The sequence below is a fragment of the Balaenoptera acutorostrata genome, chromosome 6, assembly GCF_949987535.1.
Source record: "Balaenoptera acutorostrata chromosome 6, mBalAcu1.1, whole genome shotgun sequence".
NCBI classification, from domain to species: Eukaryota; Metazoa; Chordata; class Mammalia; order Artiodactyla; family Balaenopteridae; genus Balaenoptera; species Balaenoptera acutorostrata.
This window is the reverse complement of record NC_080069.1, coordinates 48,585,297-48,612,356: the sequence shown is the minus strand read 5'-3', so window position 1 is coordinate 48,612,356 and position 27,060 is coordinate 48,585,297. Positions and strand designations below refer to the sequence as shown.

Genomic DNA, 27,060 nt, shown 5'->3' with positions numbered 1-27,060 from the left:
GAACAAAAGAGAAAAATCCCTGTCCTTGTTTTGCTTACATTACGTTGCATGTGTGTGAAGAAATCAAAATAATTAAGATGCATAGATAGTCTGTCAGTGAAAAGTACCATGGAAAAAATCAGGGAAGGAGGAAAGGGAGTGCCAGGTGGCGAGGCAGCAGTTGCAAATGGGAGGCTAAGGAGAGCCTCATGTGAAATGATCTTCGAGGGGCTTCCCTGGTGGCACAGTGGTTAAGAATCCCCCTGCCAATGCAGGGGACACAGGTTCAAGCCCTGCTCCGGGAAGATCCCACATACCACAGAGCAACCAGGCCCGTGCGCCACGACTACTGAGCCTGCGCTCTAGAGGCCGTGCTCTGCAACAAGAGAAGCCACCGCGATGAGAAGCCTGTGCGCTTCAGTGAAGAGTAGCCCCCGCTCGCTGCAACTAGAGAAAGCCCGCGTGCAGCAATGAAGACCCAACGCAGACAAAAATAAATATATACAATAAATTTATATTTAAAAAAAAAAGCCCCGCAATGGACAGGTTTAAAAAAAAAAAATCTTTGAGCAAAGACTTGATGGGAGTGAGGCGGGGGGTGATATCTGGAGGAAGAGTATTTCTGACAGAAGGAACAGAAGATGCAAAGGCCCCACGATGGAGGCATGCCTGGACTGTTTGAGAAACAGCAGGGGGCAGCGAGAACAAGAGAGGGAGCAGGGGGAGACAGTCAGCGAGATTAGCCAAATCATGAAGGTCTCCATAGGCCATGTGACCTGGCCGTAGGTGCAAAACCACTGCAGGGTTTGACGTCTTACAAGTTCAAAGGATCACAAGAGATTCTAAGGAGGCAAGGGCAGAAACTTTAGAAGGCTACTGGAATAATGCTGATGAAAGATGATGTGGCTTGTACCAGCATGTAGAGGTGAAGGTAAGAAGTGGTCAGATTCTGAATATATAATGAGGGAGACTTGATAGGCAGTGGGAGAAGAAGAAAGGACCCAAGATTGACGCTGGGGCTGAACAACCAAAAGGATAGAAGTCATCAACATATGCTGCTCAACAGTGTAGGCAAGTATACTTTATCCACTGAAAAAGATTCCAATTCAGAATGGATACCATAAAACTAAGTTTGGTGCTTAAAAGCCTACGGATTCAGTGAGTTGGAAAACTCTGTCACAGGATCCCTCAGTCCCCAAAGATATTGACTAGAAGAGACACTGTTGTCTTTCAAAATCAGGCCCTCCCTTCTGCTGGGTCTTTCTAATTTCTATTACATTGCAATACCAAGGGTGGAGTTAAAATTCAATTTCTTAATGTGTAATAATACTAACACATGGCAGTTGACAAACCTATTTGGTCCACACAGTACAGATGAAACTGGAATCATGTTGTTCAGAGGAAATTAGGTATCATCTGGTGATTCTTTAATCCTCTCCCCACACCCCAGTGCTGCCCATGTGGTCTTAAGCATTCATGAATGGAAAAGTTGTGACCTCTTGAGAAGAACAAAATTCAACTTATATGGACTTTTCCTAAATAGGAATCATATCTTATCCACCTTTGGATTTCCAGGGCCTAACACGGGGCCTGACACGTAGGATGAACTCAATAATTATTTCTTGGTGGAATATTTAATCTGGGTTTGGGGGTAGGAGGGCCAGATGTCTATCTGAACCAATGAAAAATCTGAATTAAGATAGTTTGTTTTCCTAAGATAGATATATTCAGGAATGTTGACTTAATAAACTTGTACCTAACAGAGGTCCTCAGGGAGCAGCCTTTAATGAAAAGATAAGAGTGACTTATAATAAGTATATCAATCATTTGCATGTGAATACATGCTCGGAAGCAATTTATTCTCTTGACTAGCTTAAATATTCCATTGCAAGTGTGTTTACCTGATTAATTTGCTTAGCAAACGTTACCTTCTAGTCAGTACAAAGCTAAAGTTCGGCCCACCCTCCTGTCCTGATATGCAGAAATTCTGAATCCTGAATTTACTTGTGCATTTTTGACAAGCTGCTGAACTTCCCAGGGCCATAGGGCACTTGCGAGAGAGGAGGAGGGGGAGAGAGAGAGTTTTCTTTTTGAACACAAGGATTTAAATCATACAGTCACTTCCATACTTTTTTGATTCTGATGTTTGATTCTATGATAGTAATTAATGGAGTCTAGTTTAATGAAGCTTTATAGTGTTGGGTCAAGTTCTCCCCATATGCAAGCTTCTTGGCTAATCAATGAGTCTTTAAAATGGAAAAAGCAATCACTCTTCCTGGAGACTGAGATCCTATAGAGGTTTGATTTCTCTGATATATTGAAAACATCAGTGGTCGCCTTGTGTTAGGTTTTGGAGACACTCACTAAAGGGAACGGGATCATCCCATCATGTTTTACTTCATTATGCATGAGTTGAGCAGTCAGTCTGTGCTTCTACACACTTCAGTAGAAGTAGATGGCTTTTGATGGAGTCAGATTGCCTGCGTTGGAACCTGGGGTCTGCCATGTGCTTGCTGTGTGACCTTAGTTACTTAACCTCCCCAAAGCTCCATTTCCTCATCTATACAATGGGGACAATGAGACATCTGCTACACAGCGTTCTTGTTGGGGTGGGATCAGTTAAGATATTTATGACCTGCTCACGGGCGTCAGCTATGATTATTGCTTGTCCAGGGCTGCTGCGGTACATCTGGGAGAACCCTGCCAGTTCCCTCTCAGGTCTGAATCGCAGTAAACTGTCCAGAACACACACTCAGCTATCAAAGGAAAACAAATTATTACAGGGAGATATTAGCGATTCTATTCTTAAAACTCTTGGGCAAAACCACACTTCACCATGATCCTCAGAACCCTCCTTAAAATACCTGCAATCTGGTGTGTTATTGAGGCAGCCCACAGACGGGAAGGCGGGCAGTACCTATTAAAAGTTGTTTGGAGATTAGAACTCAGAGAACAGCTGGGTACCTTTGTTACCGGCAGGCTGCTGACTCAAAATGATGGGGAAAAAAAAAAAAAAGCCTCACTGGAATGAAGAGAGAGAAAAACCGCAGAGCTGAGGGTAAAAAAAAAAAAAAACAACAACAACCAGCTCTTGGCCTTTGAAAACAGATTGCTCTGCTGTCCTGTCATGAATTAGGTGTATAGGCATTCACAATTCCACACAGGGCCTAATCCAATTTTGGGGGGGAAAAACCAACATCAACAACATGATAAAAACCCAGGGCCAGGTGCAGGCTGTTTCCTCTTGCTGCTCTGTCGGAGGAGGCATTTGTTGCTTTATTTCTATTACAAAAGTCCACACACTGCCCTCACTCTCTCTACCCAGCCCCACTTCAGCCTCCAGGACGGCAGGAATGCTGACCATGGAAAGGCTCCCGCCAGGGAAAGAGAGGGAGCTGCTACCCTGTCGACGATTAAATGTGATTCACATCACTAAGTGCTCACACCTCATGATTCCAGGCACTTGATTCTGTGTGTGTGGATCACGTTATAACTCAGGGGCAGGTCACAGAAATACCTTCCATCTCTCAGTGCCTTCAGGCACTCTCATTGGTTCTTTTTTTCTTTAATAAATTTATTTATTTATTTATTTATGTATTTTTGGCTGCGTGGGGTCTTCGTTGCTGCGCACGGCATTTCTCTAGTTGCAGCGAGTGGGGGCTACTCTTTGTTGTGGTGCACGGGCTTCTCATCGTGGTGGCTTCCCTTGTTGTGGAGCACGGGCTCTAGGCGTGCGGGCTTCAGTAGTTGTGGCACGTGGGCTCAGTAGTTGTGGCTTGCGGGCTCTAGAGTGCAGGCTCAGTAGTTGTGGTGCACGAGCTTAGTTGCTCTGCAGCATGTGGGATCTTCCCAGACTAGGGATTGAACCCGTGTCCCCTGCATTGGCAGGCAGATTCTTAACCACTGTGCCACCAGGGAAGTCCTCATTGGGTCTTAAAGTAGCTCACCAAGGCAGGCAGAATGGAGTTTCTTAACCTCTTTTACAGGTGAAGATGCTGAGACCCAGAGTGGTCAAGCAGCCCACCCAAGGCCACAGAACTAGTGGGTGACAGACCTGGAATCCGGGGAAAAGAACCTGTAACTCACTACTGAATATACACTGACATAGGGAGATCCTGCCAGAAACACGCTCCTACAATGTCAACGTCATGACGAACAAACACTGTGCCATCTGAATGCTCTACTTTGGTTAAGTCATCTAGTCTTCAGTGCCAGTGACGTGAGGGGAACAGTGTGCAGCAAAAAAAAAGGGTACAATTTTAAAACGAAGCCTTTCGGGCTTCCCTGGTGGTGCAGTGGTTGGGAGTCTGCCTGCCAATGCAGGGGACACGGGTTCGAGCCCTGGTCTGGGAAGATCCCACATGCTGCGGAGCAACTGGGCCCGTGAGCCACAACTACTGAGCCTGTGCGTCTGGAGCCTGTGCTCCGCAACAAGAGAGGCCACGATAGTGAGAGGCCCGCGCACCGCGATGAAGAGTGACCCCCACTTGCCGCAACTGGAGAAAGCCCTCGCACAGAAAAAAAGACCCAACACAGCTAAAAATAAATAAATAAAATTTAAAAAAAATCTATAAAACGAAGCCTTTCACCAAGCTTCACCTTCTCGTGTAAGAAAGAGATTTGAGCCTGAACGTTTCAGGAGAGAGCACTCTTGCTATCCTCATCCTTTCTCTGATTATTTGTCCAGATGAAATTCCTGCAGCTCTCCATTGAGATGAGCAGCGTGCTTGAATACTAGAAAACATGGCATCGACAGAAGCCAGGACTACTGCAACTGGTAACACAAAGCTTGTCCCCTTCGGCATTTGCTTCCTTAATCCCTTTAGTTACTCATGTGACCTCAGTTGTGTATGTGAAGATAGATGTGTCTTCACTCCCTTTGTACATGTCCATTGGGCCCAGCCCAGTGTGTTACACTAAATCGCTATTTATTCATTCCTTAAACAAAATGCTCATTGAAGAGTTTTGGAGACACTGGCAATTTTAGGAGAAGGATCTTGTATTAGGAGTCATCCAAGGCTCTTGCCCATCTGCACTGGCTCACTGCTCTGCCATACTTCTGTTAATGGTAGGCAGAAGCATAGCAGTAGGGGTGTAAGTTGCCATGTTATAATTTTAAAAGGCTCCCAGAAAGTAAATACATCAAGATATCAATTAAGTAATTTCATCATGTAAGCAGTTCTTTGCAGGAAACTGCCCTCAGCAGGAAGCCCCTTTTCTTGTCACTTTAGCAAAGCTATGTTGTAACTAACTGTTAAACTGGGCGCACACATGCTCTACTTATCTCCAGCCCGAGCACGCCTTTCAGATCTTTTAATCATACAATACCTTGCCTAACCTGTCGGTTTTTTCCATAGATCAAAGAAGTAGAAATGAAGAATAAGTAATTAACAGATGACCAGGTCTCTTCCCTAGCTTCCCCCTTCAGTAATCTCAGGAAAAAACGGTGTGGCCAAACTGTATGAACACGATAACATCTAGAGGACGATCACAATGAGTCGATGAGGCTGCCCGCAGTGGGGTGAGGGTGACAGGTCTGACACCCCCCATCTCAATGATTAACTGAGATTACTTCCCTTCTTGCCTTTAAAACTTTCACGGCCCAGCAGAATCTTCAGAAGTGGTTTTTGGGGGACGCTGAGTTCACCATCTCCCCAGATGGGTGGTTTTTGGTGGGACACTGAGTCCACCAGTGGTTTTGGGGGGACACTGAGTCTACCACCTCCCCAAATTGCCAGCATTCTGATTAAAGGCACCTTTCTCTTCTACCAACATTTCTCTCTCTCTCTCTCTCTCTCTCTCGTATTGATTTTTTGAGTGGCGAACAGCCGGACCTGATTCAGTAACCATCATGGACTGATTTTTTTCTCCTAGTTTTTTATATTTTGAGAATGAATTCCTTTCATATTGGCAAAATCCCAACAACGACATGAAAAATTTTCAAGTGTTTCTATTCCGCCTAGGATTAATACCGTTCTGAATGAGCTTGTTTCATCTGTGAAATATTAAGAAGTGTTAAGAAATAACCAGGATCATCTGCTAAATCTATTAGGAAGACGGCAGAAGACTTTGCTGAGTTCAGTTAGTTAGAGCTTGGTGTGAATTTGGCCCAAGTCGTGTGTTTAGTCTCCTTGAAGGATGTTTGTTTAGCACATGATGATTTCACACTCCCCTCCCTCTCTCCCCCCCGCCCCACCCCGTTCATCACTTTCCCCTGGGCACTTATGGATTCTATTCTTGTAAACACAACTTTAAATATCAGTTTTTCTCTAAAAAGGAGCAGTTCATTTTTATGAACATCTGAAGGTCTTCCTTCTACGAGATGCCTTGGCGAGGCTTCATTTGCTCTGGAGGTCTTGGGCCCTCCCCATAGTTTAGCAGGCTCTTTCTAAGTGAATCAGCTTCATTTCCTCTGTTGCTCTACCTTAAACCTGGGAGGTGTTTGTTTCCTGGGGCCAGGGCTTGCCGGGCGTTCAGCTGCCTGCACACCACCTGCTACTCCACTCCCGGGTGTGCATTTTGTAACAACACAGCTCCTTTGCCGGTTGTTGAATAGGGAGAGGGGCAGCTGTGAAAGGGAGAAGGCTGATTATTCATTTTCTTTCCTTTGGAAATTCTGCTTTGGGATCCTGTTCCTACTTAGAATGTTTCCCCAGCAGCCCATTCCATTTAGCTCTCTTGCTAGGGAGCATTTTCTGTCAATTTTCTGAAATGTATATATTCCAGGCAGTTCGTTGGAGGTTTTGCAAAGATCCTTGTTAGCACAGCTCAGCCTGGCTTTACTTTGTATTCCAGAAGCCTAGAATTTTAGCAACTCACAATGAACTCAATTATCCTTATGTGTCATACTCAAAGGATAGGGCTTTGCGAATCAGCCTAGAAAACAATGATAGTATCTCTTGGCCATAGAACAAACAGAGAATTGATCCCATCTCCTTGGCTTGGAGACCAAGGATTTATCTCTTGGAACAAGTTCTCAGGGAGGATAGCCAGTGACCTGACATTTTTCTCATATGAGTTCAAAAACAATATGTAAGCTAATAATTGCTATCTTCTCTTCTTCAGAACTCATTTTTCCCCCCTCTGACTTGTTTTGGCTCCAGCCTTTAAAAGCAGAACCGATCTACCATTTCAGGTGGATGAGCACAGATTAAGGGTGCAGGGTGACTGTGGCTCGCTGTGAGCCCTGGAGTCCCTTCCCATCCCACAGATATTGCAAAGCACAGATCTAACTACATCCCTGCAACTCCAGTGCCTGTTTGGATATTCAAATATTTTCTCAAGAAGCAACAATTATATATTAACTTACAGCACCTGCCCTCTGGGAAATTCAACCCTCGGGGTCTTTGGGTATAACGGCCTGAAGTTGCTTTTATTTTCCTAGTTCTTGTCAGCACTCTGCTACTCAGCTGATATGTGTTTTTTCTCTGTTTTATGATTTATGCTTCAGAGGGATTTGTACAGGCAAAGTGGATAAAGCCATAAATTTTCTTATAGGGCGTATTTTAAATATTACTTTGAATTCAGAACCTGTGTTCTCACTGTGGCTATAAATGCCTTTCTCAAAACAATTCAATAAATAATTTCAAGGGCAGTGTCTCATTTATGAAGGCCTTTCACAGGTAATAGGACTTCCCCTGACAATTGTCATAGTGTTTCTGGTATACTACAGTATATTACAGAATCCAGTGTTAGCAACTATGAACTAGAATAGTAGAATTTCTGTTAAAGTCAACATATTTTGATAATTAACCACACATGCTATTATACATTACCCATTCACATAATTAATGAATGTTATATAGGTCTGTCTTCAGTTGAAGCATTTACTTTACGTATCTTATTGACTTTCCCCTGAATAATTACATGTATTTCAGGGGCAACATTATTAGTAAAATTCTAAGACTGTGTTAGGACATAAAAATTGAAGTGAAATCAATTTTTCCAATGTACAGAGCTGACACCACAGTAGGGGTATGTATATTGAAAATGTATTTGTTAAGAGTTAGGAGGGTCTATATGAATGTAAAAGCTTATCATTATTGGCTTTTATATGTCCTTTTGCTTTGAATTCCTTATTATTTAAATGGAATCGAAGCAGCAAAACTACGTAACACGTGCATATACAGTACTAATATTGACTCATCAGATATTGGATCCAATGTGGTCATTCAATATCTGTCCTTCAATTTTGAAAATTATTGTTGGAACAATGCCAAAGATAGGAATATAGTTTACTTATTTAGTAAAGTGCTTTGATTCTTAGGAAACCTCTCTGCTGAATGTCAGGAAAGAGTTAAAGAATTTAAATGAGCCCCAAAGGGATTTTCTACTGGGGGGGCAGCAATTATAAGAGAAGCCAAAGCATCACATATTAAACAAGACTATCTTGTTTTGTAGGCAAAAAGGGAAGTTTTTGAAAGGGAAAACAGACAAAGACATGGCATGCTGTTCTGAGGCAGACAATCTTCTTGTCTAATTAGCAGTTAACTAATTAGTTATTCCTTTTTACCGAAAGCAAAAGGATACAGAAGTGTCCCAGGTCATGGGAAAGAAGAGGAGCCATTAGAACAGGCTGGACACATGTGACATCCCAAGTAGAAGTAGCTTTAGCTTGGTAGCCAGATTCTTTATAGGGGCTCCTGGTTAGCCAAACTGTGGTTGTCAGGAAAACCACAAAGATTGAAGTTATCAATCTAGTTCTAGTAGACCTATGGCTGGGGGCAGAGTTTGTAATAGATGAAGGTAATAATCTTCTGGCAAAAAATGGTTTTCATTAGAAAAGTGTCCAAAGAAAAAGTGCTGCTTTGGGAAAGCTATGAAGAAAGACAAGTGAAGTGAGACTACATTAGCCCAAAGATTGGTGCAACCTAACCTAAACCAAGATGCCTCCTAAGTACTTAATTAGATGGAGGGAAGTGGTCCCCCTTCAGCACTGTACTGAAATAGCATGAATGGAAAAACGCAAATAGACACGTGTGTAAGATGGAAGACAAGTTAAGGGAAAGGCTCCTTAGCAACTTAGTTTAAAAAAATTCAGGAGAAGGGTGAGAAATCAGAATATTTCTAGAAAGAGGAAATGATGACTAGCTTAGTCTGGACAAGAGGTTCTAATGAAAACTTGGATCCAGAAGTTAGAAAAGTATTAATCTCTACAAATGAGGAATTGGTGTTTAAATGGGAAAGGTGTAATGCTTATTGCAAATAGTTATATCAGGGCCTCTGCACACATCTTGATATATCTGTGTGTAATTCGTTCATGCTGCTGCTCAGCTTATTCTAGAGGAATTCCTATTTCCAAGGTTCCAAACTCAAGCACTCCATTCAAATGGTGCTAATGCAGGAAAATGATGAGTATGGATATAATTAAATAACTGCCTGGTCATGACTGCAGTCTGCTCAGGGTATGGAGGCAACTTTGAGTTGGGGCCCTACTTACATAAACACTAGATGTGTAATAAACAGCAGGCTTCTCTGACTTAGATCTATCTTAACAGGGCTGGCAGGTCTTCATGGCTCCTGCCCACTAGTCTAGCTCCATCTCTTTCCATTTCTTGACTCAAACTTTATATTCCAGTAAGACTAAATTGCTTGCTATTTGATAACTCTGTATGCTATTTATTTTGCCTGCAATTGATTTCTTCCAATCATTTGCCTCGTGGGTGCCTGTTCACCCTTCAACAACTCAACTAATCTTTCATCTCATTTAGGAAGTCTTCCTAGAGTTCCTGGACAATATTAACAGGTCCTTCTTTTGCATGAGCTTTGTACCTTATAGGCTTAAAAAAATTTCTTGCACTTTCTTGCTACATTTTGTTTGTTATATGCTCTTTCCTTCTGTAGTCTGGGGACTCTTTGGGGTCAACAACTGTGTCTTATTCATCTTTGTGCCACGATTGCTGGCATAATGTCATAACTGTCATGGCAGGGGCTCAATGAATCACCACTGAATGAGTGAATGGATATTTTAGAACCCAGGAACTCAAATATGAATCACCAAATAGGGTCACCTTCAAGTCTACCAACTTTTCATGCAATATTTGCAGGACAGCCTCTTTTTAAAATTTTACTTTTTATTGAAGAATAGTTGATTTGCAATGTTGTGTTAGTTTCAGGCATACAGCCAAGTGATTCAGACACACACTCACACACACATATATATATGGACACATATATATTCTTTTTCAGATTCTCTTCCCTTATAGGTTATTACAAAATATTGAGTAGAGTTCCCTGTGCTAAACAGTAAGTCCTTGTTGGTTATCTCTTTTATATATAGTAGTGTATGTATGCTAATCCCACCCTCCTAATTTATCCCTCCACCCCCCCTTTCCCCTTTGGTAACCAGGACAACTTCTACTTTTTTTTGCATATGCGGGGGCAGTTATTTTGTTAAGTGCCAGCTACTCTGAGTTCTTTACATGAATGAACTCATTTACAGTGTTACCACAACCTCATGAGGTTAGAATTACAAATAGTCTCCTTTTAAGTGAGGAAACTGAGGCATGACAAGGTCAAGTAACTTTCCCAAGATTAAAAACACACAGCAGTAGCTGAACTAGGGCTGAACCATGGGGAGCAGCTTCAGAGCTGAGCTCTTAACCACCAGGCTGCTCCACCCTAATTGTGAGAGGATTGATGAGTGCAGGCTTTCCTTAGCTACTTCTGGAAAATGAGCCTGCGATTTCATTTTCTGAGATGATAAGAGGCATTTTAGCCTAAGCAACCCAACATTTATAATGAATTTAACTTGAGACCATGCCAGGACAGACATTTATCATGGTTCATTTAAGTAACTGTTCATTAAGTGGCAGGGGAAAAGGAAACCACTATGAGACCAGAAGGGGCCTCTAATGAGAAAAAGAGAGGGATGTGGGAAACCAAGTATATGAGGTATTGGGAACATATATTGTAGGAAATTGTAGAGAAGCGCACATGCTCATATTCATAAGTTTTAAAAGCACTGCTTATAAAATCATAATACACGTAGTAGTACAGAACCCTGTTGAGGTCACAGAAAAACACTCCAACAAACAAAATCTATTTTCAAAAAACACAGATTTTTTTAACTTGTATTTTTCAAACACTGTGAAGGATATTCACAAACCACAGCAATATATTAAAGTTCCCATTTGTTTTCTGTATTCGCTTCTCTGAGACACCATGGTTGCTTGCTTCCCAGCATTTTCCTTTAAATCTCTTCTGAATGAACTTTCTGAATTTCCTTTTCCTGTACCACTATTCTTCATGATTCTGTGCCATGACATCCCAAAAAAGGAGCTTGGCATTGAAAGAAGGCAAGGCAGGAGAAAGAGTTTAGGGTACAGCCAGAATCCTTTTAGCAGGCAAAAGGAAGAGGAGTTCTATATATTAACAAGTGTTCCGCCCCTTCACAGAATTAGAAACCGAGTGCAAGCTGCCTGCCAGTGGGGCTGTGCCGACTGGACACTCATGAAGTATAATTGTCTATAAATGTTTCTCAAAGGGATGAGGCTGTGCCCTTAATTTCAAGAAATGAGGCGAACAACACAACAAATCAATAAATTTGACTACGTAATTTTAAAAGTTTTTGAAGCTCTACATAAAAAATTTAAATGTAAAGAGAAGCTCAGATTTTCATTTAGGCAAAATGCAAGAAAAAACACATTACTGCATACACATTCTAACTAATAATAGAGGCACAATTAAAGGTGGGGAGGGGCAGGGGAAGTAAGGGAAAGTTTACCAGAGGAAATGCCTTCTAGGCTAGCTTGAAGCATAGGAGGGGTGTGTGTGTGTGTGTGTGTGTGTGTGCGCCTGTGTGTGGGTGTGTGTGCCTGTGTGTGTGTGTGTGCCTGTGTAAAAGCATGAGTAGGGCATCATAAAAGTGGGATTGCTTATGAATCCATTGAGTACATTTAAGTCTTTGGGGCCCTGTGTGTAAACAGCCTCACATCTGGGTGGACCAGCTCTTCACTGCAGAATAGGAAGGGATGAGAATATTTGTGAGTTCATGGCGTTTACTCTTTGAGGGTGTGAGGGCTCACTCAGTCACAGCAAATCTCAAATCCTGATGTCATTTGATCAGACACGACAATTTGGTCTTTCAATAGTTTCCTAATGAAAATTTTGGTCCCTCATAGACACAAATGCCTGGGCTCCACTCATCTGGTGTTGGGGCCCATGAGGAGGTGTATTTCTGCTGTCTTTTCTCCCAGGAAATGCCCCCCTCTGACCCATGACCTTGTGCCTTCTGCTGAAACAACAGCTCCACGGGGTCGCAGATGTGCTCCTCTTTACACATTTGCCACACTCCCTGAAAATGGGAAGTTTATGAACACATATGCCGAGCCGGAGCCCATGTGCTCATCAGCATGAGATAAGGTGAGCGATTTTATTTTGGTCCTGGGAGATTTTTCAAAACCACTTTGCTCCATTCCTTGCATTTACAGTGTAAATCAAATGTTGTATGATTATCACTCCCTTCCTTACAACCTACATTGTGCCTTCTTTCCTGTTATTTTTTGGTTGATGTTAGCAAAACAGATTGCTTCATTAAAAGTTAGTTGTGGTCTTTTCAATTCCTCTCCAAAGAATTTATGCTAGTGCAGCAAAGGCAAACTACTAACAATCTGCCTTGAACATTATGGCTTCATGTTTGACTGGGAAGCCTTCACAACTGAAAATGAACCCGGATATCAGAAATTGAGAAACTGCTGAATTGGAAGTCTCCCAGTAATAGCCCAGTGTAACTTCCTTTCCACCTTTTACTGGTTTAAAGACTGCTTGAAGTCTTCTTTTCCTTTCCTTTTTTTTGGGCAGCCATCTTATCACCTCATAAGACAGACCACTCTTAATTGTTAAAACACTTTTCTTTGTATTTTAAATGAAAAAAAATTCTTTCTTCCTGATAGGTTCATGGCAGTTTCTTTCTCTACTATGACACAGTGGTTTATAACCCAGCTCTTGATAATAATTCTACTGTTCTAACATTTACTTAGTCCTGCCTACCTCCAATATTGCTGCTGTTGGCTGTTGCCCAGTGAGTGCCCACAATTCAATAGCTGCTTTGCCTATACTGTCTCTAAACATTAAACAACATCCCAAGAAGTTTTATTCATCCCATTGTACTGATAAGAAAACTGAGGCTCAGAGAATCTAACCAACATTTCCTAAAACACACAGGTTAATTAGCAGAACCAGAACCTTGAACACAGGGATGCCAGGCTCCAAAATTCATGGTTTTTTTTTTTTTCCCCACCACAAAATACATGCTGCTGTTTACTTGATGTACTGCCACTATGTATCAGGCACGAGTACGGTGCTATAGCAATAAAGGGATGTCTGAAGTACATAGTGGGCTCTTGAGAAGTTATCAATTTGTCAGGAAAGACAGTCACATACTAACAGTATCTGTGGCAGGAAGACTTCATCAAGCTAAGAATCTCATTCCCTCACTAGGTGGAATCATGCCACAGCATTGCTGGTTAACATTTCCTCCTTAGAGCCCAAAGTCTATATACAGTGAAATACCAAAAAGTTACCACTGTGGACAGCTGAAAAAATATCCTCTCAAAAGAATATCCAAGACCTGCTGTGTCTGAATCTAACATCTATTTATTCATACTGCACCTCACAGTCTGGTTTCTGAGAACTTGGAGGTAGGTGAGGCCAATATAGACTCATACCAAAGCAGCCAGAATTCTAGACTTGGGTCCAGATCAACAACCTTCCATGAGTTCACAAGGGATGGTAGAGGACAGTGGGATGGACAGATGGGCTGTTGTCTTAATGTTCAAGTTGTGCTGAATAACTAAACTGCCTGGAATTCCTCCTTATCTGTGTGCTTTGTGTCTGAAACCGACTCTGAACTGCCCTTCTTTGAGTATAAATAATAACGCTAATTGTACAGGGTGTGCTGGGTGTCTGTGTGTACATGTATGCAGTGCGTGCGTGTGTGTGTGTGTGTGTGTGTGTGTGTGAGACTGAGAGAGAGTAAGAGAAATTGGCTAAAATGGAAGGTCACTTTAAGATTTTTAAAATCCAACCAAAATGAGCATTCATATTTTTAAAAATCTCAATTCTTTTTTTTTTTTAAAGTTTGACAAACTTATTGGTATTTTAGTAAAGACATTCATCTCAGTCGTTTCTCTCTCCCATCTTCTTTTTTTTTAAATTGGGGTACAGCTGTTTTACAATGTTGTGTTAGTTTCTACCGTACAGCAAAGTGGAGTTCCCTGTGCTATACAGCAGGTTCTCATTAGTTATCCATTTTATACATTACTGTATATATGTTAATCCCAATCTCACAATTCATCCCACCCCCCCTTCCCCCCTTGGTGTCCATACATTTGTTCTCTACATCTGTGTCTCTATTTCTGCCTTACAAACCGGTTCATCTGTACCATTATTCTAGATTCCACATATATGCGTTAATATACGTATTTGTTTTTCTCCTTCTGCCTTACTTCACTCTGTATGACAGTCTCTGGGTCCATCCACATCTCTACAAATGACCCAATTTCGTTCCTTTTTATGGTTGAGTAATATTCCATTGTATATATTTACCACATCTTCTTTATCCATTCATCTGTCGATGGACATTTAGGTTGCTTCCATGACCTGGCTATTGTAAATGGTGCTGCAAGGAACATTGGGGTGCATGTATCTTTTTGAATTATGCTTTTCTCTGGGTATATGCCCAGCAGTGGGACGGCTGGGTCATATGGTAATTCTATTTTTAGTTTTTTAAGGAACCTCCATACTGTTCTCCATAGAGGCTGTATCAATTTACATTCCTACCAACAGTGCAAGAGGGTTCCCTTTTCTCCACACCCTCTCTAGCATTTGTTGTTTGTAGATTTTCTGATGATGCCCATTCTAACAGGAGTGAGGTGATACCTCATTGTAGTTTTGATTTGCATTTCTCTAATAATTAGTGATGTTGAGCATCTTTTCATGTGCTTCGTGGCCGTCTGTATGTCTTCTTTGGAGAAATGTCTATTTAGGTCTTCTGCCCGTTTTTGGATTGGGTTGTTTGTTTTTTTGATATTGAGCTGCATGAGCTGTTTGTATATTTTGGAGATTAATCCTTTGTCCGTTGCTTCATTTGCAAATATTTTCTCCTATTCTGACGGTTGTCTTTTCTTGTTTATGGTTTCCCTTGCTGTGCAAAATCTTTTAAGTTTAATTAGGTCCCATTTGTTTAGTTTTGTTTTTATTTCCATTACTCTAGTAGGTGGGTCAAAAAAGATCTTGCTGTGATTTATGTCAAAAAGCGTTTTTCCTATGTTTTCCTCTAAGAGTTTTATAGTGTCCGGTCTTACATTTAGGTCTTTAATCCATTTTTTTAAAAATAAATTAATTTTATTTATTTATTTATTTATTTTTGGCTGCATTGGGTCTTCGTTGCTGTGTGTGGGCTTTCTCTAGTTGCAGCGAGCCGGGGCTAGTCTTCATTGCAGTGCATGGGATTCTCTTTGTGATGGCTTCTCTTGTTGCAGAGCATGGGCTCTAGGCATGTGGGCTTCAGTAGTTGTGGCTGGTGGGCTCTAGAGTGCAGGCTCAGTAGCTGTGGCGTTTGTTGCTCTGCAGCATGTGGGATCTTCCTGGACCAGGGCTTGAACTCGGGTCCCCTGCATTGACAGGGGGATTCTTAACCACTGTGCCATCAGGGAAGCCCTTTAATCCATTTTGAGTATATTTTTGTGTATGGAGTCACGGAGTGTTCTAATTTCATTCTTTTACATGTAGCTGTCCAGTTTTCCCAGCACCACTTATTGAAGAGACTGTCTTTTCTCCATTGTATATCCTTGCCTCCTTTGTCATAGATTAGTTGACCATAGGTGTATGGGTTTATCTCTGGGTTTTCTATCCTGTTCCATTGATCTATATTTCTTCTTTTGTGCCACTACCATACTGTCTTGATTACTATAACTTTGTAGTACAGTCTGAAGTCAGGGAGTCTGATTTCTCCAGCTTTTTTTTTTTTTTTTCTCAAGATTGCTTTGGCTATTTGGGGTCTTTTGTGTCTCCATACAAATTTTAAGGTTTTTTCTTTGTTCTAGTTCTGTGAAAAATACCATTGGTAATTTGATACGGATTGCACTGAATCTGTAGATTGCTTTGGGTAGTAGAGTCGTTTTGACAATATTGATTCTTCCAATTCAAGAACATGGTATATCTCTCCATTTGTTTGTGTCTTCTTTGATTTCTTTCACCAGTGTCTTACAGTTTTCTGAGTATAGGTCTTTTACCTCCTTAGGTAGGTTTATTCCTAGGTACTTTATTCTTTTTGTTGCAATGGTGAATGGGATTGTTTCCCTAATTTCTCTTTCTGATCTTCCATTGTTAGTGTATAGGAATGCAAGAGATTTCTGTACATTAATTTTGTATCCTGTGACTTTACCAAATTCATTGATTAGCTCTAGTAGTTTTCTGGTGGCTTCTTTTGGATTTTCTATGTACAGTATCATGTCATCTGCAAACAGTGACAGTAAAAATCTCAATTCTGATTTACTGGAACTTACAGTGCATCAACCAGGAAACGAGAATCACAGAAGAAAAAGATAATTTAGACTTAACCTAATAAATTATCTTATATTTGGCAGCAATGATTTGGGCTCAGAAAATTTAGACATTTGCTCAAGGCCACACAAATAGTTAGTGACAGACTATAATTTATGAACTTTTTCCATTCCATGGCACCTCACCCTACAACATACAAGTTTGCAGTTATAATTATTGCAATACGGAAAATTTTACAGCTCCCTAATGCCTGGAGTAAGGCGTGTAAGACATAGGCGTCAACCATAAGTAAAAAGAACTGACATTTTGGAACATTCTTCTAAAACCACAAACTACTTTAGCACTATCTCCTTTGCAGTAACAGAGTCAGCGAAGTACAGTAGAAAGGAAACAGGTATTACATTCAGACAGAGCTGCGTGAGAAGCTTAGCCTTGTGACTTCTTAGTTGTTATGACTGTAGCTAATTTACCAAGCTTCTCTAAATTGTTTCCTCACTGCAAAGTGGGGAGAATAAAATGTACCTACGTACATGCTTCTAAAGGTTTAATTAAGTGTGTGAATTACCCAGCTTAGTGTTGGTACAAATGTTAGAGCCTGCCTAAGACTGGTAAAAATGGTGTATACAGATAAGACAGAATCTGCGCATTTCATATTTCCTTTTCTTCCATTTGCTTTCAGTTCAAAACTCTGAGGCACTTCTTGATAATGGTTGTTCTTCAAAGAATGAGATTAGAAAATTCACTTCATTAATACCTTTTAATCTCCACTACATTCACCACCTATAACTTGCCCCTCGGGCTCTCCTCTACAGAAATCAATGTGCTCCTTACTGAATTGTCAACTTGCATAAAACTGTCAAGGCCAATGATAGGGTTTTGGGAGAAAAAGATACAGAAAAGTCACTGGTATACACTGGGAATTTGATGATGAGATATGTCTTTGACTGTCATGGGAATCTTTTTAATGACATTTTCCTGGTTTCTTTGAATTTTATAGAGATGTTAAAGAAGGTGACATAACCAAAGGCCACCATCTTTCACCCTTGAATCCTGGAATTAGTTTGTACTAGGTATGAAAAGAAGCTATAAAATTCAAGGGATTTTTTTCCCCCTACACATTAAATTTCATTGTGTTCTTTATAGAAAAATTCACATCTTTAATCTATTTTTTAGTATTTTGTCCCATTTCAGAATCCCAACAGAGTCTCAAGGTGATAATGTACTTGTTCATTCATATTCTGCAATGAACAATATCTTATATTCTTTACTGTCCCTCACTTTCTCCCCCATGTATGTTACCTTTGCGCCCTTTCCTCCTTCTTCCATTTAACAAATATTAATGATTATGTGAATGACAATTCTGAATAATATTGAGAGGGGAAGAGAGATGAATGAAATGTTACCTCCTCTCATGTCAGTGGGGCTGGAATTGCCAGATACCTGGTTCAGTAGCACAGGGAGAGGTGAGGGGAGGAAACAGTGTAAACATTTCTAGAGAAAGCAAGTACACTTCGGGGGTCTAATGCAATGTGACTTTAGTACATTTCATAGATTGAATAAAAACTGTGCCCGGATAGCACGCATGCTCAAACTGGGGCACCCTGCCTGGCCAAACCCCTGGTGTTAATGAGACACTCTGCAGCACATCCTGGCTTCACCAACCAGAAAAGGAGATGCCAGTGTATGCCCTCTGGGCATTTGAAGCTGGCACTTATTTTCAAATTTCCTTCCTGCCTGGCAGAGCAAACACTTTCTCAGACACATGATAAAACTGCAGCATGGTGTGGGATAACGAGGCTCTGGCAGGGACTATTTCAGAGAACTGTTGTGCTCACCAGCTGCATTGACTGTGTGCCCTCAACACACACACACACACACACACATCACTCAAGAGCATTGATGACCTCTTTTTACCCCACAATGAAGAAGAATTTTCATCTGACATGGCTCACCCAAGAGAAATTTGTCAAGTGATATACAGTATGTAAGAGGAATGTGGTTGAGGGTAGCGGGTTGGGGGATTGGAGACTGGAACCAAAATCATACAAATGCATATTTGCTTAATACTATTAGAAAAGGAACTCTTCCTTGCTCAAAACTCAGAAAGTGCAGGGAATCCTATTCCACTTTAAAAAAGGTTTCTTTATGAAAAGTTTCAAACATATACAAAAGAATGGGAAAACGAACCCCCAAGTACCCATCACCTAGCTTCAACAATGATCAAATTATGGCCAATTTCATTCCCTCTATCCTCCCCACCTCCACCCAATCCTCTACAATTGATTCTATTTGTTGTCGTTACGTTGTGTTTGTATCAGGATTCACCTAAGGTTATTACATTGCAATTGGCTGTTGATACGTATTTTAGTTTTCTTTTAATCTATAAGTTTTCCCCATCTGGTTTGAAGTAGCCTTTGAATTCTAAACTCCAGATCCTTGTACTAGGAGGTGCAAATCTGCCTTTAAAACAACCTGTGGCAACTTAAATGTCTAAATATGGAGGAATGGTTAAATAAACAGTGGTGTATGCATTTGGTTAACTATTGTGCACAATGTGGTTGAAAGAATGCCCTCTCTGTGAAACCTAGGGCAAGGCTTATTTTTGAGCCTCAATGTATCTGTTTGTAAAATGAGAATAAAGGATTAAATAAATTAAACTCAAGAATTAAATAAAGTACATACATCTCCAATCACAGTGCTCATTACATAATACCAGAGCATACAGGGGTGTTTTGATATCATTTTAATATATATAATACTTATAAATTTTTAATGGACATATTTTATTTCCCCCTAAAATCATGTTAGGCTGCAGCTGAGCAATTAGGTTGGTGCTTCAGGGAAGCAGAGAATGGGGACTGCCTCATACATCATGGCATCATGGGTCAGTCTTAAGTCTCACAACAGACTTTCCTAAGAACAATGACAATCTGAAAACCAGGTTTGTGGAGCGACAGCAAGGGTTTCTAAATTTTAAAGTTCCCTTTCCTTCATATCAAGAGTTTGGCCTTACCAAAGTGTTCTCTGTTTGGTTTGGTTTCATTTTTTTAAGTGTACATAAAACACAAAATAGTATGGTATGGTAATTCTAACCAGACAGGAAGAGGAAAGAACTGTTCTATCTGTGCTGACACAGGGGAGAATTCAAACAAGAAGGGAGAAGAATTTGGGGAAGAAGGTGGGAAGCTCATGTGTCTTGACTTCTCTGAGGCAGGTATTTTAAGGGTGGGGAGACTCTTCCATAAGTTGAAGAGAAAGCTGAAAGTATCTGTTGCCTTTTCTCCATTTGAAAGAATCTCACCTCAACTAAGGATGGCACCCCAAGTAATGCAGGAGAGATGGTGTAAAACTGACTGATGAATATGGCTAGATAGATGACCTTAAAACAGTTCTGACTCCCTCTGAATACTGCATGTGCATCCCTTCTGGGGGCCCCAATGTCTCAACTGGCTCAGGAGAGTGAATGTGGGGTTTCTGAGAAGGCCAGTGAACCAGCAGAAGCTGGGCATTGGAATAAATGGAAACCCCTGAGACCCCTCCCCTCATCACCATGGTCTCAATAAGCCATTCACCTACCCACTCCACCCCACCCCCAAAAATCCCCACCCAGATGCCACCTTGTAAAGAAGACGAGGGACAGAAATCTGAAACCTGAGCATTTTTCTGCAATAAACTCAATTGAACTTACTATTTCACAGATACAGACTGTTTAGCTGGAGAAGACTAAGCTATCATTAATTGCCAACTTTTCCAATTACTTATTAGGTTGATGAGAAAGATCAAGTTAGCTCCAGAAATTTAAAACTCTGTATTCTCTCTGCACATGTGAGTGTATCATGTAATCTGATGCCCTAATCTACAATGAAAAGGGAAAAAAGCAGAACGCAAAATATGATTATAACTATGTAAAACAAAGCTTTAGAAAACGGGAGAAAAGATCGAGAGTCATTACAAATGTAATCTGTATAAATGTAAATTTGTCCAAATTACAAAATGTAAATAGTGGTTGTGTTTGGTTTGGGCAGCCTTGGGTTCTAGTCTTCTCTGTTTTATTTAATCATAATACTTTGATTTTGTATGAAAAACATATTTTGAAACTTGGAGAACTTATTACCTTAAACACATTATATTTAATATGCAATGACTGAGCACTAACGTTTCACAGGCATTGCACTAATCACCATGGAAAATACAAAGATGGATGAGATATGGTCCCAATGCCAAAGGAACTCACAGCATGGTGGAAGAAACAGATGGATAAGTGGCAAAGGGAATTCAACATCTACTGTTTCCCAGCTATAAGACATTTAGTTTTTCCCATCTACTCCAAACCACCTCCAGAGGACTTCAATTCAGTTTGATGATGAAAACAAAAGCATGAAACTAGTATGATAATTTGCATTTACATATCTATCCTTGGGAAAAAAATACACATATAATAAGGGTATGCCGTGCCTTTACTAGTGGATACAGCTTGCTGTGCACGTATGAGAGACCTCCAACCATTTACTGGGACACCTTGAAGTTTAGCTGCAACACTGTTTCACGGTTGACATCATGAAGCCATCCAGTGGCTGAAACCACTTTATAATGAGGTCCCTTTGTTATTTCAACAATGAACTTCCCTTAGATGTAGTACGCGATTAGTATCACATTAACTGATATAAAAGTGTACTGCATGACAAATAGTAAGAAGAGTTAAACTTCAGAGTTTTAAGAAACATTAGACTTTATCTAGGTTAGTAGTTTTCAAATTTTAGAAAGCATCAGGGACCACCTGGATGGCTAGTTAAAACACAGACTGCTGCCTCATCTTAGTTCTGTTTCGTTAGTCTGGGGTGGGGTCCTCTAATTTGCATTTCTAACAACTGTGGTTTCTGGCTGATTCTACAGTTGTTGGACTTGCACTTTAAAAACCATTAATCTACATCAATTTCTTTTGCAATTTAGGAATCACTTTTCTGTAACCTTTGGTCTCTGCTCAAATAATTCAATGAATGAGGTACTCACTAAATTGCAAGGAAGCCAGTTTCCCTGTTGGACAGGCTAATTCTATAAGAATTTACTGGAGTCAAACTATGTTTCCTTGAAACCTTTGTTCACCACATGTCTATTCCTTTCTGCTCTAAACAACTCTTCAGATGTCTTCTCTTAACCAAGCTGCAAGTTCCCATCCTTCAACCATTTATTCTACATAAATCCTCTTCCTCTACCATGTTATCATCCCCTGCTGAAACTCCCAGTTATAAAGACCACTCTCAAAACAGGGGGCTGAGAACACAGCATTCTAGATACTGATCCACTGTTACTAACCCCTTCCATAAGCTGATGTCATATATCCATTAACAAAGAACTGGCTTTTATTACTTTGTTTAGAGCAATCATGCCACTTTAGTAGTTGATACTCCATAGAAGGTCTGAACTCTTTCACATTCTGAACAGATACTGACCTTTCTCTTCTTATCCACTTGAAATAAGAATTTTGCTTTTATTCTGGCTAAATTTCATTATCTTATTAGCTCATAATTCCAGTTTACCAAGTATAGGATGGTGGTTAAGAACAAGGCCTTTGAAGTCAGAGAGTCCTGGGTGCAAAACATAGCTCTACCGTTTAACAGCCATGTGGCCATGGACAAATTACGTGACCAGCATAAACCTCGGCTTCCTCACAGGCATTATGGTGATAACAGTAGCTACCTTACAGAGGTATTTCATGAGATAATATATACAAAGTGCTTAGCATTGTGTCTGGTGCATATTACGTGCTTAGTAATAGTTAGCCATTATTATTCTATTAAAAGCAGTCTAAAACACTAAGGTTTATACTGTACAAAGTAAGAGCAAAAGTCTTTTACAGAAACCTACAAACCCTTATTAGAAGTTTTCAAAAAATTAAAATAAATAGACAGTTATAGTTTTTGCCTCAGTGAGACTGGAAATCATAAATCTATGTGTTCACTCCAAGGATATTTACAGACTTAGCACAATTTCAATCAAAATGGCAATATGGGGCTTCCCTGGTGGCACAGTGGTTGAGAATCTGCCTGCCAATTCAGGGGACATGGGTTTGAGCCCTGGTCCGGGAAGATCCCACATGCCGCAGAGCAACTAAGCCCGTGCGCCACAATTACTGAGCCTGTGCTCCGCAATAAGAGAAGCCACCGCAATGAGAAGCCCACGCACCACAACAAAGAGTAGCCTTCACTTGCTGCAACGAAGACCCAATGCCGCCAAAAATAAATAAAATAAATAAATTTTTAAAATGGCAATATGATTTTTTAAATTGCAATAAAATTTGCATGAAAAATATGAGAAAAGGCAAAACTCTGATAGACAATCCTAACAGGAGAAAAGAGAAAGAAATCTAGCCATATCAGACATTAAACTTATACAAAAGTATTAGAACTTAAAACTGTGGTATTGACATAAACACAGAAAGGCACACCAACAGGAAAAGGTGGAAACATTAGAAACAAACCCAAAACATATGTGGAAAGCTAAGTCAGTTTTCCCAAATAGAGGGACAAAGAAGGCTTATTTAATAAGTTGTATTAAGATAAAATAGGACAATTTAGAAAACCAAAGTGTTAGAGCTACACCTTACACAATACAAGAATCCACTGAGGAAACGCAGAGGGATGTGTTGCCACTACTGAATATACAGAAACTGAAATCCTCTGTAAGTGAAAGTGTTGTAAATTAAATTTTGTCCTATAAAAACAACTGATTCAGAAAAATATTTGTACTGAAAACGTCAGGTAAATTAACATTTGTAATATACGAAGAGTTCATTCAAATTCAGAAGGAAAACCTCAAAACCTAAAAATCGAATAAGCCATGACATTAACACAAAAATTACATAGAGAAATATCAGTAATAAAGAAATACAGGGGAAAAGACCATCCGTAATGGAGCCTGGAGATACCTTTAATCACCTATTTAAGTAGCTAATAAATTTAAAAAATGGTACCCATTGCTGGTTAAAGTTTAAGGAATCTGTTGTTTTCACTTATTTATAATGATCATTTCAATTGATACATTCTTTTTGTAAGGCAATATAGTAAGAATAATAAAGATGGATATACTCTGATCCAAATTTTAGACTCCAGAATTTCTCCTAATGGCATAATTCAACAGAAACAAAAACCTATGCACAGAATAGCTATCTATGATTCCAAAAGACTGAAAAAAAAGCATAAACGTCCAAGATTACAGGAATAGATAATAAAATCAATTCAGCAAAATATTATACAGTAATTAAAATAATTATGAAGACTATATAGACATGTTTAAAACACCATCATTAATGAAAATAGCTCATGCATGCATTTTTCTTTTTGCATTTTACATGCCCACAGGATGTATTTTATCCTGAGTGTAACAAAGTAAATGCAGCGGTCTGTAAAATGAAAAAAGGACTAACAGTATTAGAGGAGAATTATTTTAATTTTAAATCATTATTTATTAAAGCACTATTCTTGAAAAGTTTTACATTCTGTTTTAGGTGCTATGATGGGCCTAGGACTGATGATAGAATTGTCAGCACCTGAAGAAGCAGGCTGGCCCAGCTTCAGTTACTCTCAGGACTGAGGAAGAATTTGAAAAGTTCCTTAGTGATAAAGATGCTTCTGTAGTGGGTTTTTTTCAAGGATTTATTCAGTGAAACTCACTCTGAGTTTCTAAAAGCAGCCAGCAACTTGAGAGATAACTACCGATTTGCACACACCAATGTTGAGTCTCTGGTGAACAAGTATGATGATGATGGAGAGGGTATCACCTTGTTTTGTCCTTCATATCTGATGAACAAGTTTGAGGACAAGACTGTGGCACATACCGAACAGAAAATGACCAGTGGAAAGATTAAAGAAATGTATTCAGGAAAACATTTTTGGTATCTGCCCTCACATGACAGAAGACAATAAAGATTTGATACAGGGTAAGGACTTATGGCTTCCTATGATGTGGACAATGAAAAGAATGCTAAATGTTCCAACTACTGGAGAAACAGAGTGATGATGGTGGCAAAGAAATTCCTGGATGCTGGGAAGAAACTCAACTTTGCTGTAGCTAGCTGCAAAACCTTTAGCCATGAACTTTCTGATTTTGGCTTGGAAAGCACTATTGGAGAGATTGCTGTTGTTGCTATCAGAACTGCAAAAGGAGAGAAGTTTGTCATGCAGGAGGAGTTCTCGTGTGATGGCAAGGCTCTTGAGTTATTCCTGCAGGATGACTTTGATGGTAACCTGAAGAGATACCTAAAGTCTGAGCCTATCCCAGAGAGCACTGATGGGCCCGTAAAGGTAGTGGTAGCAAAGAATTTTGATGAAATAGTGAATGATGAAAATAAAGATGTGCGGATTGAATTTTATGCTCCTTGGTGTGGTCACTGTAAGAATCCAGAGCCTAAGTATAAAGAACTGGGAGAGAAGCTCAGAAAAGACCCAGATATTATCATAGCCAAGATGGATGCCACAGCCAACGGTGTGCCTTCTCCATATGAAGTTAGAGGTTTTCCTACCATCTGCTTCTCTCCAGCCAACAAGAAGCTAAATCCAAAGAAATACGAAGGTGGCCATGAATTAAGTGATTTTATTAGCTATCTAAAGTGAGAGGCCACAAGACCTCCCCCTCTCCCGCCCCCGTAATTCAAGAAGAAAAACCCAGGAAGAAGAAGAAGGCGGCACAGGAGTATCTCTAAAGCAGCAACCAAATATACCACTTTGTAAAAGGACTCTTCCAGGGACTTCCCTGGTGGTTCAGCAGTAGAGAATCTGCCTTCCAATGCAGGGGACGTGGGTTCGATCCCTGGTCAGGGAACTAAGGTCCCACATGCCGTGGAGCAACCAAGTCCACGCGCCACAACTACTGAGCTCGCATGCCTCAACTAGAGCCCGCGTGCCACAAGCGAAAAGAGGCCACGCACTCTGGAACACACGGGCCCCAACTACAGAGCCCACGTGCCCTGGAGCCCACACGCCACAACTAGAGAAGTGAAAGCCCGCATAGCCACAACTAGAGAGAAGCCCTCGCACTACAATGAAGAGCCCGCGTGCCACAACAGAAGATCCCGCGTGCCGCCACTAAGACCTGATGCAGCCAAAACTAAATAATCAAAAAAAAAAAAAAAAAAAAAGGACTCTTCCACCAGAGATGGGAAAACCATTGGAGAGGACTGGGACCCATATGGGATTATTACCTCTCAGGGCTGAGAGGACAGAATGGATAGAATCTGAATCCTGTTAAACTTTCTCTAAACTGTTTCTTAGCTGCACTGTTTATGAGAATACCAGAACCAGTTTATGTTTGTGGTTTTGGGCAAAATTGTTTGTGCTGGGTGCAACGTTGCAGGGGTGAGGGGAACTGTGTTGGGGGCTTATTTTCTATCTTTTTTTTTGTACATTTGGGAACAGTGACAATAAATGCACCCCCCTCTAAAAGAAAAGACAATACTGAATTTGAGTTCTGTCACATAACTTAGTTACCTCTTTCGACTGCAAATCTGTGTCTGAAGATTTGCTAAGTGTATACAAAGTCTTTATACAAGTCAGCAATGTGTAACATGGCAGCATCGGGGCTCTGTGGTCTGTCATCATCCACTGCACTGACCCAGCAAATATTTACTGAGTTGTTACTTTGACTCTACTCTGGATATCTAACAAGGACACGACATGGTCTCAGCTCTGGTGGTCGAGTGGGAAAGACAGACGTACAGATATATAGAGTAATCATTAAATTATAATGTAGGTACAGCACTAGAGTTATACAAGGATATTTTATTTATTTATTTTTTATAAATTTATTTATTTTATTTATTTATTTTTGGCTGCGTTGGGTCTTTGTTGCTGCGCGCGGGCTTTCTCTAGTTGCGGAGAGCAGGGGCTGCTCTTCGTTGCGGGTGCGCAGGCTTCTCGTTGTGGTGGCTTCACTTGTTGCGGAGCAAGGGCCCTAGGCGTGCGGGCTCAGTAGTTGCGGCCCACCAGCACTTGAGCACGCGGGCTTCAGTAGTTGTGGCGCACGGGCTTAGTTGCTCCATGGCATGTGGGATCTTCCCAGACCAGGGATTGAACCCGTGTCCCCTGCACTGGCAGGAGGATTCTTAACCACTGCACCACCAGGGAAGTAAAAAGTAGGTACCTAATCCAGCACAAGATGTAATAAAAGATACTAGTTCTGAGTTCTACAATGCGACAAGAATAAGTGGCTGGGGGAAAGGTGTTACATGCAGGGAGTAGGCGTGAAGGTAAGAAATAGCATGGTGAGTAGAGACCACCTTGGCAGGGTGGAAAGGCAAGGCCTTCAGGTTCGTGTTTAAGTCCTGTTTCTACCACTTATTAGCTGGGTAATGCAAATCATTTCCTCATCTCTAAAATGCAAATAATTCCACCTGCCTCACAAACTGACATAAGGATTAGAGGAGATCGTGTATGTAAAGGAGGCACTAACGTGCCTGACATGTAGCTGGCCCTCAACAAATGAAGTGCTGTTTCAAGGGTTTCAGTGTTAACTGGAACAAAAGGTACAAGGCAGGATGAGATATGAAGTAGGAGGCAATCAGATCATAGAGGGCTTCTTTAT

The 27,060-nt window shown here is 40.6% G+C and overlaps 1 protein-coding gene and 1 pseudogene across 2 annotated transcripts in view; one reads left to right on the top strand and one right to left on the bottom strand.

The window, feature by feature from the left end:
* Positions 1–27,060, bottom strand: part of LINGO2 (leucine rich repeat and Ig domain containing 2) — a 1,241,515-nt gene that overhangs the window by 76,193 nt on the left and 1,138,262 nt on the right. The gene's annotated exons all lie outside the window — the stretch shown is intronic.
* On the top strand, positions 637–25,183 carry LOC103015567 (protein disulfide-isomerase A3-like; annotated as a pseudogene).